Below are 11,578 nucleotides of genomic sequence, written 5' to 3' on the forward strand. Positions count from 1 at the left end.
AGGAGAAGAAAGGAAATGAAACAGAATAAAGGAAAATGAAAGTGGGAAGAAAAACAAGTCTGAGTGTCAGGAAGTGGGAGAGAGCACTGCTGAATAAGCTTGTTTACACTGAAACAAATGCTAGAGAAGTCATGTAATTTGATAGTCTGTGGCTTCCTTATTTTCCTTTGGTGCTCTGAGGAAATACTTTCCCTGATTTCTTGCTATTCACTTCACTTTTGTAAGATACAAAGCAATGTGTTCTCCTTAGTTTACACCACAGGCTTGGAGCACACTTAGCTGAGATCCCTTCCCCCTCCCCCAAACCACTTATTTTAATATGCTAAGTGGGCCCGAGAGTAGTTCTTGACTCCTACCCTTGCAAGGAGTTTTCAATCTGACCCTCTATGGTCCTTAAGCAAGCTCTCCATGCTGAGAGGACTTTTTATTACTGCTGTGGTTCAGTAAAGGACCATACTGACATAATTGTGCCAAAGAGTCTCTGGCAAACAATTCTTATCTTTTAGTATCAAAGTAGCTTAAAAAAATAGAAAAAAATAAAAATAAAAGACACTTAGATTTCCTTACAAACTACTTAGAACTTGTGTTTATTTTCATGGTCCAGTTGAGTTTTCATGCTATATACACTCTTTGGATTGTTTGAACTGATAAAGTGTCTGTGTCCTTTTGGAAGCAGTAGTTCAGCAATACAAAGAACAGCTTCTTTGCTCAAATCTACCAAGCCAGCTCCATGAAAATCATCCTTGTGAAGGTTTGGGAAGAGACCGAACTGCACTGAGCTTTCAGATGATTCTTCAGATGTCTTTTAGTAATATGACACTGACATCACTATTGTCATCAGAAAAGATATATAATGGATTAAGTACTTTACTGTTTGTCAGACCTATATTAATTTTCCTTGAAGTAATAGTGCTCCACTTGGGGAATAGAATTGTATTTTGCCTGTCTCTAGAAATACTTTTAAATTAGACTTGATGTTGACTACATGATTTTTCACTAAAGGTAAAATTTTTTCTGAAATGTGTGGTAAGTAGCAGTATACCTACTGTTCTAGTGATAAATACAATAACCCCTCCCCCCAAACCACATTTGCTTTAATAACATCAGCTTTTTAATTTTTTTAACCTGTGAATATTACTGGAAGCTAGTCAGTTATACTTGTCAGGAATAATGTGTCTGCTTTAGTATATAAATACATTTTTTTCCGAATAAAGAACTTACTAGCATCCATGATGTAACTCAGCTCATAATGATACAGATCGTTGTATCATAAAGATCAAAGTTTATCCCTGGTCTATAGGGAGTTAATATACATACATGATTAAAACTGCACAAGATTAAAAGGAACTACAGAGATTTATGTTATCAAGCATAGGGGCATGCATTCTTTTCTGAAGTCTGAATAGTTCTTTTTTTATCATGAACATTTCATTTTGACTATTGATTTGAAGGGGTTGGTGATCATAGTGAAGGCAGTTTTTATAATCTATCCATGAATGGACAATGATAGCTTCTATCTGTAATCTTAGCTACTTAGAATTCTGAGATCTGAGAATCAAACTTTGAAGCCAGTCCTGGGACTTAAACTCTTATCTCCAATTAAGAAGAAGAAGAAAAAAAAGTCTAGCTGTGGTAGAGTGCTAGCCTTGAGAAAACAAAAATTCAGGGACAACACTCAGGCCCTGAATTCAGGCCTTAGTACATGCACACACACATGCACACGCGCACATACACACACACACACACACACACATCTATCAATTGAAATATTGAGCTGCTCATGGCAGAATTGTTTCTCCCTGTTTGTAATAGTGAGACTTTTGATTATCAGGTACTTCTTAAGGATTCAAAACTGTAGGTCCAGAGATGTAGTTGGTTGGAAGGGTACATGCGTAGGTATAATGTACAATGAGCTGGCATTAGATAGAAAGAGACAGAGCTGAGGAAGACAAAGAAATAAGAAAAAATGAAGGGGAAAAGGAAGGCTGTGAGGAAGGGAGGGAGCAAGGAAGAATGGAAATAAGAATGAAGGAAGGAAGGAAGGAAAAGAAGGAAGAAAGAGGGAGGGAGGGAAGAAAGGAGAAAGAAAGAAGGAAGAATTTTATTTGGAAGAGCTAAAAGCAGCGGTAAGGAAAATGCCTCTCGAGAAATGATTCATAGATTTATATGGACAACCTCAATAATTGCTCCAGGGATTTTTATGTGTAAATCCCCAAATGGCAACACTGTAAGACTTCCCATTATCACTTCAGAGTCCATTCTGAGTCCTCTCAATACCACCCAGGAGACTTTTCCTAAGAGAGTTGTAAAGATTCCTTAAGGTTGTTTGCATTTCAAAAGAAATTCAAGTAATGGTGAATCTTTTGTCTAACCATATGTCACCTCCCTTTGTGTTCAGTTCAGAGTAATTTGTCTATTCTTTTAGAAACTTTTGTTACTTATCATGTTAACTAAAATTTCAAGGCACTACAGGACACCATGTGGCTTTTCTTCTTAGTAATATATATTTATTTGAGTTTAAGTTCTCACAAATTTAATTACCGATATCTCTCAGGAAACCGTTACATTTTGTTTTCAAGGTTCAACATAGTAATAGAGGCTTTTACAAAATATATTTAAAGAAAGCAGTTTGAAGAAGGTGCCATGAGCCTATGGCAGGTTTAAGTAGTCATTAGTATAGTAAAGACAAGTCCAAAATAGTAACAGAGTGGAATGCAAATCGACAATGGGTGACCTTAAATATCTCAACAAAAATCAAAAGAAATAACTTTGAGTTGAGGTTTAGGCTACCTACTTTAGAGTGAACTACCACACATTCTAAAGGGAGAAAGGCCACCCATCCATTCTCCAGATTTCCTGCCTTTTATAAAAGGTACACTAAATTATATTTATGGCCAAAGGATAGGCTTAAAAAAATAATAAGAAGAGCTTGTTTCCCTAATTCTTTAATGTCTCCACTTTATGGTATTTCTATATTCAAAATCATGCTTTCCTCAGCCTATAAGATATTAACACACAAATTCAAAACAAGTCCTAGATTTGCAAACCCAAATGAATGTATAGAAACGTTTCAAACACTCATGTAAGATTCATGTTCTTAAAACAAATTATAAATTTGTATTTGTTTTATTATCATCATCATTATCTCACTATCATTATTCAAAATGCAATCTAGAATAACTGGTATACAATAACCTTAAACCTCCAACTTTATTGAGTTCTCTCAGCGTAGAGTTCTGTCTTAGTTCTCTCACTTCAGTTGCATCTAGAACGTTTTTCTTAAGTTCACCATTGTCTGAGACCGCTGGATCATCATATGACATAGCTGTGTCAATGTATGCTATTCAAACCATTTCCTTCTTAGAACTATGATCACTCTTTCCTTTGTTTGCAGCGGCTATCAGTAACTCAAATTCTCATGTTTTATTGACTCACTTTTCATAGAATAATAACTATGTATATTTATAGAGCCAAATTCAATACATATAACGAGTATGTACGGATCAAATCTAGGTAAAAAAATTTTCAGAGTCCTCATTTCTTTGTGATTGGAAGGAGAAAGCTCCTCTCCTTGAGTTGTTCCTAAAATATATAATTATTTTTTGTGACCTACAACCAGCCTGCTGTGCTACATAAACCACAATCTATTCCTTCTATGTAAGATAGACACATCTCACATCTTCTCTTTCAAGTGTAGAATATTAGGAACTGGATGTACAATAATGATTGCTAGAGGATGAGAAAGATGGAAGCAAAACAGGACTAGACAAAGGGTGGATAACAGGTATAACATTGCAACAGACTCAATTTTGAAAAAAAAAAAAAACTTACTTAGTTCAGTGCTCAGACCATTTGCTGTGTCTAAACTACAAATATATAACAGACCAGTAAGCATATTACACTTAATTTTTTTTTTCTCCTGATGTCTTTGACACTTAGCTCACCCTTCCTATGTCCTCTCACATCTCTTCCTTCTTGAGGATTTCTGAGGTGGTGGTTTGATATAGTGAAATGTTAACACAATTCTTTCCACTTAAATTTAGAAATTGATGGGGATACTAAAGCAATCCATAAATCTTATCTGTTGGGAGCAGCTGTAAAAATATGTGATAGAAATATGAATATCAATGTGTCTTCCTTCTGTGTGCTATACACCCGTGCATGCCTTTGTCATGTATGTACATTATGTAGATAGAATCTGAATTTTTATATCTGAGACAATGTTACATTAATACTACATTTTCCTACTTCAAGCAATTAAACTAAAGTTGCTGATTGTTATTTAGGGCACTTACTTGCTATGGAAGTACTCTGCCATACTCCCGGCCACAATTGACCCCATGAATTATGCTATAGATATTCTTAATTGTAAAAAAAATACATAGTTTTAAGACTTTTATTGTGCCATTTTTAATCTACTTTGTGACTTAACTGTACTCAGACTACTATTGTGGTAATAGAAATAGCAGAACAACAGATTGTTGAAAATGAAAGAGCAACACTGTTACATGAGAATTTCATCAGATTTGGGTGTTTTTTTTCTGACTACATTTGTGTTTAAACATTTTTGAAGCCCAATAAATGTTAAAAACAATATATTTTTTTTAAATTAAAGAACATTTTAATTGAATTCCACATTGATAAGAGGGTGAGAAGTTTCTTTCATACTTTTACTAAAAAGCTGTATTTTTTTCAGCTATATTTCAATTCCTTAAACTGAACAGTAAAAATGAAACAGTAGAAATACAAGTGGTACTAACATGACTCTACTGCTATAGAAACAGTATCAAATCATAACGATCTTAATTACTGTAAAAGCCTTCAGAACCTTTCTAACACTGTTTATCCACCCTTTACTTTTTAGTACTTTCCTGGGTAAAATGAAGTGGTTCTTACAAGTGTTCATTTTTAAGCCAGTCTCAAGAAAACAAATACAATATGACTCTACTGCACAGGATTCTGAGAGTGGTCAAATTTGTGAAGATAGAAAGTAAAACCATGATTTTCAGGAGTCAAAGAGAGGGGAGAATGGAAGTAAGTATTAATGGGTAGATTCAGTTTGGAAAGATGAAATAAGTTCTGTAGATATATGCTGGTGATGGTTGCACACAGTGTGAATGTGCGTAAAGCCAATGAAATGTGTACGTTACCTGCTAAAATGATAAATTTTAAGTTGTATTTTAACAAAATTGAGATATATCTATTACTTCTAATCTCAGTTTTTGTTTAGGTAGATTTTCCTGTTCTTCATTATAGTAAATGTTGAGGAACAAAATTATATAAAGAAAAGAATTCATGTAGCCTATATTACTCCAGTAAGAAACAAGAACATTCTTTCAATACAAGTGCTATGCTTCTCAGCATGTCATTTTTAGAGTTCAAGCATACTTCATTATGTTCTATCTTTCTTTTCTTCCAGTTAATGATAAAAAGTAAAATTATTCTACTTCAAAAGATTATAAATATTTTGTTATAGTTTATAATATTATATATAGTGAATGTAGCATATAATTCTCACATTATTTGTATTTTCTAAATTAACTGCCTTGAATGTATCATTGCTGTGCAAAATTTTCATAGGTTTATTAGAATTTAAGTTATATGCTTGAATAGATTGACTTACTTGAACATTGACATGCATTGCAAAAATGTTTCTGAGAAAAACAGACAATATTTACACTCTCACCAGCTGTGAATAAGAGCTTCTGTTTCACTCATGCTTTTATATATAGAAAGTTCCCACCGTCGTGATATTAGATAAATTATTCAGTGCTCAATTACTGCTTTGCTTGCAGCTTTATTTTTATATTTAACCATAAAATCAACATGTTTTTTTTTTCTATTTTAATAGGGTGTGAGAAGAACATCTACGTTATTTGTATTCCAATACCTATTTTTATTTTGTTAAGTGGCTCTTCCTGTTCGTATTGTTCAAAAACAGCAAAATCTCTTTAATAGTTTTGAAACTACCTTGGAAGCCATTATGACTATATGTAATGATTGTTCTTTATGTATGCCATTTTCCATGGATTGTCTAACTTTTCTAGATTGTCTCATTTTATTTTCCATAGATTGCCTTACTTGAACTTGAGTAAGATCCATTGCAATCTCAGTGTCAAGTTACCATTACTATTAATCCCCATCAATGAGACAGAAGTGGTGGAGTTATGGTTCAAACCCACATTTGTCTGGATCTATGATTCAAAGCTGTAATATCAGAGGCAAGGAAGAGCCATCAAGTTTTATTTGCACAATCTTTTTTACACTAAATATTTTCAAATTTCTAAATTATCAATACTTGCACTTTGGAAGGCCATTGAAAATTCATTTGAAAGGAAAATGATGAAAACCTGAGAACTAAGGATGTGGTCATTTGAGACTTCCTGCCTGCGGTTTTATGCCATGGCAGAATAATTCTCATGGACTTTTCTTCCTATGCTTTTTGTCTACTTTCTCCTTTCCATTTCCTTTAAAAATCCATCAGCTCATGGAAGAATTTCCTGATGCCTAAGTCACAAAGAAATCTCTCTGTTTTAACTTATTTTTTTAAAATTCTTTTTGGAGGACTCATATTATGGTGTGAATGTTTGTGCCTTTCTTGAATCCATTTGTTAAAATATAAATCCTGAGGTGGTGTGACCTTGTAAAAGCAACTCTAGAGAGTTTGCTTCCTTCAGCAAGTAAGGAAACAGTTGGAATGTGCCAATTATATACCAGACACAAATTTGCCAGAATATGGTTTGGACTTCTCAGTCTCCAGAATAGTAAACTATAAATTTCTGATGTTTTTAACCTACACAGTTTCTTATATTGAGGCATAGTATCCTGAAAGCACTACACTAACTCATTTGACATTCATCCTAACCTCTTTCAATTTAGGATAATAGAGGAACATTGCAATGATAAACTAGACCCTCAAGAGAAAAAGAAGATGCCCTATTTTGGAAGGACATTCTTATTGATCCCACTAACTTTATCAGGGCTGTTGAAAATGTATCAGAGAAAAGTAAGGCTGAATTTTCTTGGAATTGTAACCTATTAATTTGTATGTTTAAAAATTTTGATTTTGAATTCATACATGTTAGCAATAAGCTATATGTGTAAAATACCATTTCATAGTTAATAAGAGCATGTAAATTTCCTATTATCATAATTCATCATGCTCACTCTATGTAATGGCAATCCTATAGCATATGGGATAGGTTTTTAATATTCTATTCATATAAACAGATAACAATAACAACATATAAGAAAAAGCATGTCTTATACCTAACAATATAATTTGGGGTTTATAAGTTATAGTATAGGTTGAGGAAAATAAGGGGAGAAATTATTTTTTAAATTGTGTGAAGGGCATTTGTGTAATAATAAAATACTCAATGGATATAGTGACAACGATAATAATTATCAAGGACTTGTATCTCCATCTGCTGCATCTCAGTTTTAATTTTGCCTTTTTTAAGTGAATGACATTAGCAGCTTGAAAGTATTTTTGCAGCAATAAGGCAAAATATAACAAATGCTAAAATTGTCTTAAGTTTGTTTCAGTGTAGGTAATTCATGTGTATTTTTCTTGAACTAGTTTTCTGTGAGGTTTGGGAAAGAAAACCAAGAAAGGTCCAATTGGTTCCAGAAATACTTTAATTTCTGGGGTACTGATAGGCATCTAGTAGTCTTTCTGAATAGGGTCAAACACAAATCTCTGTTGCTTTTCTCATCTATTTATCTTCTTTTCCAATCAAAGGGTTTATTTTGTTGATAGAGGTTGTTTTATTTCTAACTAATTTCCTTTAAATTGGACAGATGAAAGGTTACAGACACAAAGGCTGGTTATTTTTCCCTTGTTTCTGAAATTAGATATAAATCTCAGGGTAACATTCTTACATTCTATTAGTTTTCTGTTGTGTTTGGCTTAATATGTTTTTATTTTGCTTTAAAATCCTAGACAAAATATTGATTTCTTGGCTTGATAAGAACACACTAAATTGTATCAATGAACTACATTAATTTAAGATTGACAGCTGATGTTGCAGAGGGTTTCAGAGGTAGTAGAAATATTTCCCATAATCCATATAACTGATACTTAATTACAAGTTTGGCAAGTATCATAATAAAAAAGGAATAGGAATTAGAGGAACATAGAGCTAAATTCCCACTCTACACTCCTGATATTGTAGTCTTGGGTGAATCTCGTATCTGTGAACCTTAGATTCCTCACATAAACAACAGGATTAATGGTGGCTCTGCAGAGTGACTGTAAAAATTAGAAATTCCATTAGGTTAAACCACATGAAACAGAAAGCTTAAATATAACAAAAGTATTGGCAATTTTATATGCTTCAATTTTAGTTATATGAATGGTGATTATTAGTATTATTGCTAGTGTCTGAACTTAAAAGATTGATATGATATATTCTTGGTGGCTGGAATTTTAAATATATAAAAAGTAGAAAAAAACATTGATATTCAAAATCAAGAGCAGAGCATTTACATTTATTTAAAAAAGAAAGGTGTTTATCCTTTGTCGCAGTGATACTCACAGACATTATGGAGATGAACTATACAACTTATGGGGATGGGAGGGGTCAGGAGGAAAAAAAAATCTGGAAGAAAATGAGGAAAGAGGTTGACACTGTTGAAAAAGAAGTGTACTCATTACCTGACTTAGGTAACTGTAACCCATCTGTATATCAAGGTGTTTATGAATGGATCCAGTTCTCATAGTTTTATGACCTGAAAGGACAATATCCATAGGTACAAAATTCTGAAGTTCTCTTATATATAGAACAACACATTAGTATATGGTAGTTAGTGAAGAATGGGGATCACAGCTGATGATCAAGTGATGTTTCTAGCTTGTGAATAGGTGCACTCACATAGATAAGCCATTGGAAAGCTCTTTGCTATTGTATTAAAGCAGCAGATGGCTGTGTGGCTTGTGAACTACGTGACTTAAGTTTGCCAACTTTGATAAAGGAGAATCTCAGTAGGTCCCCTCTAGACAGGAGATGGGGGGTGGCTAAAATGCATCATAGCAGATGCATTTTTAAAGCATTGGTATATTCTTACAAGAAATAAGCGGTTAAAGTGGTTCAACCATTGTGAAACCTGTAATGTGTAGCCCCTTCTAACTTTAAAATGCATTGATTTTTATGATTCTAACCAATTTCAACATTGGAAAATGTCATCTTGGAATACAATTTGCATAGCTATGCTTTAATCATAGATGGTTATAGGTTAAATATTTCTTGATCCTTCAGTGACCTTTTAGCAGACATTCTAAGGAGCCAGAGTAAAAATGGAGTGGTCTCTTAAAATATCAAAGACAAGGGAAAGAGGTAATCACTAATGCCACGTTAAGTTTCTTTGCCTCTCATAAATCTTATAACTGTACACAAAAACCCTTTCATTACAAATTGGCCACACTTTTTAGAAGTGACACCACTAATAACAACCCCTAAATGATATTAATCATGTTTAAAGAAAGGAGAGCTTGCTTTAGTAAAACATTAGCTAACTCTTGTTAAATTGATTTTGGCCTTCTTGGTAATTGATTTTAAACACTATTTCCTTAGTGCTTTTATGATGAGCTACCCCAGTGGAAAAATGACAAGGTCTCTCCTGAAATACTTTGCCTGGAAATGATATGTTTCCTTTGTTTTCCTTAAATGAGTACCCTTATTTTAAAATAGACATTAAGAAAGCTGAACTTTTCATATGTAAGAATAGTATTGATAAAATACTTTTTAAAGATAGGTTTGCTAGAATTCCATAGATAATTATGATGACATTCTATGTTTAAGCAAGAGAAACATGATCAATGAAGTAATACAAATACTATTCCTCCAGCAAATGATTTATTATTGTACAAAAGTTCATGGAAGCCAGAATACAGATGCTAACTAACGTTTTGCTTATTGCTTATTCAGTCTGCTTTCTCTGTTTCTCAGACTCTTTCTAATGCCCACCCTTTGCTTGTCTCTGATAATAGAGTAAAACTTAAATGGTTTTTTGACCACCCTCAGTCTTTAGCTGCCTCTGATTATTTACTCCCTTATCAAAACTCTGGTCTTTTCAGATACTGTACCTCTCAATTTAAAATCAAGAGATAGCTCTACAGTTGAACTAGAAATATAAGATATGGATGGGGAGGAATTCCAACCCCACTCATGTCCTGTTCTCAGGGGGTTCATGTAGAATGCATGTGAGAAATGCTGTGTTCTGTCTCACAGTGTTAGCCACATTTTGACTCACATGCTATTATGCAGTTCACCTGGTGACTATCTCCCTCTCATTCCCTATTGAAGCACAGGTCTAACTGGGGAAGGGCTGAATTCCATTGTCTTCTATGGTGAGCTTAATCAAACTTTCACCAGAATCTTCCCATAGACAAATTATCTGAGTTCCCTGGGAGAGAGGAATGTCAAAAGAAACAGTGATCCATTAGGTGGTAATGTTGGGAATGTAACTTAAGAGGCAGGGCCAACTTAGCAGCCATTAAAAACTTCACTGTGCTAAAAGTTTGGAATCTGTCAGGCTAAATGTTTATACCTACCAGAATTCTGGTTAACAAAGGTAGAGAATGAGATTTCATACAACTTTTATTATCCTGAAAGTATCTGGGCAGACTTTACAGAAAGGAAATTTACCAGGAGACACTCATGTTTATCTTAATACTGAGTCTGAGTAACTGACATAACAAAAATGTTCCTAGTTATTGGAAGGCCATTATAAAGAGAGCCCACTTCTGTTTAAAAACACCATTTCTGACTTCACCTTCTAGATCTCAATAGTATTATATACTCCCAAGTAGAGGAAATAAGTATGGCATGAGAAGTAGAATGTGTTATAATCTCCAGATTTTATAAGGACACTACCTCCAGAGGATATAAAGATACTTTATTCCAGAACAAGGACGCTTGTGGATGGCTTTTTATAAAATCAATTTGTCCCTTATATATCTGACTCCTTTCTAGTATGGTCAGAGACTTAAAGGCATTAGAACTGGGGTACACTAATATTTTATAAACTTAAGTATTATTTTATTAACATCTACAATTTATACTCAAGTATATTGAAAGATATTAAAAAATAGAACAGTAACTATAAAACCCAGTTATGTTTAGTTCTTTGTTAGCTGCTCAACTGCATCTGCTTTATGCTACACCCCAGGAATCATGTTTCACTGTTAATAAGCCTACATCGATGGGAAAAATATAATTTAGTTAATAGAAATTACCTCTACAGCCAATCTCTCAGAGATACATCTATCTCATAAATTAGTGTACACTTATAATTTAATTTAGGTTATCGTTATTTTTCTACTAAAATATCTCAATTCTTATTAGATTAAATATGTGATGCCTAGTAATTGCAAATTATACAAAGGCATGAATATTGGCTAGTACTTAAAAGGATTTATAGAAATTTATATTTCTTTTTCTAAATGAATATTATCTCAAGTCAACTGTATTTTCTAATTGTTGCTTTAACATTCAAGATGGAAATAGAAACACTCCTCTTGAGGAAATATATATCTATATATATAATATATATAAATGAAAGAGAATACTGAAGG

General features: G+C 33.3%; 1 protein-coding gene across 11 annotated transcripts in view; it reads right to left on the reverse strand.

Annotated features, from left to right (window-relative positions):
• Robo2 (roundabout guidance receptor 2) overlaps positions 1–11,578 on the reverse strand; it is a 1,450,478-nt gene that overhangs the window by 532,129 nt on the left and 906,771 nt on the right. The gene's annotated exons all lie outside the window — the stretch shown is intronic.

This window comes from Dipodomys merriami, unplaced genomic scaffold, assembly GCF_024711535.1.
Source record: "Dipodomys merriami isolate MVZ:Mamm:240054 unplaced genomic scaffold, mDipMer1.0.p SCAF_2, whole genome shotgun sequence".
Taxonomy (NCBI): Eukaryota; Metazoa; Chordata; class Mammalia; order Rodentia; family Heteromyidae; genus Dipodomys; species Dipodomys merriami.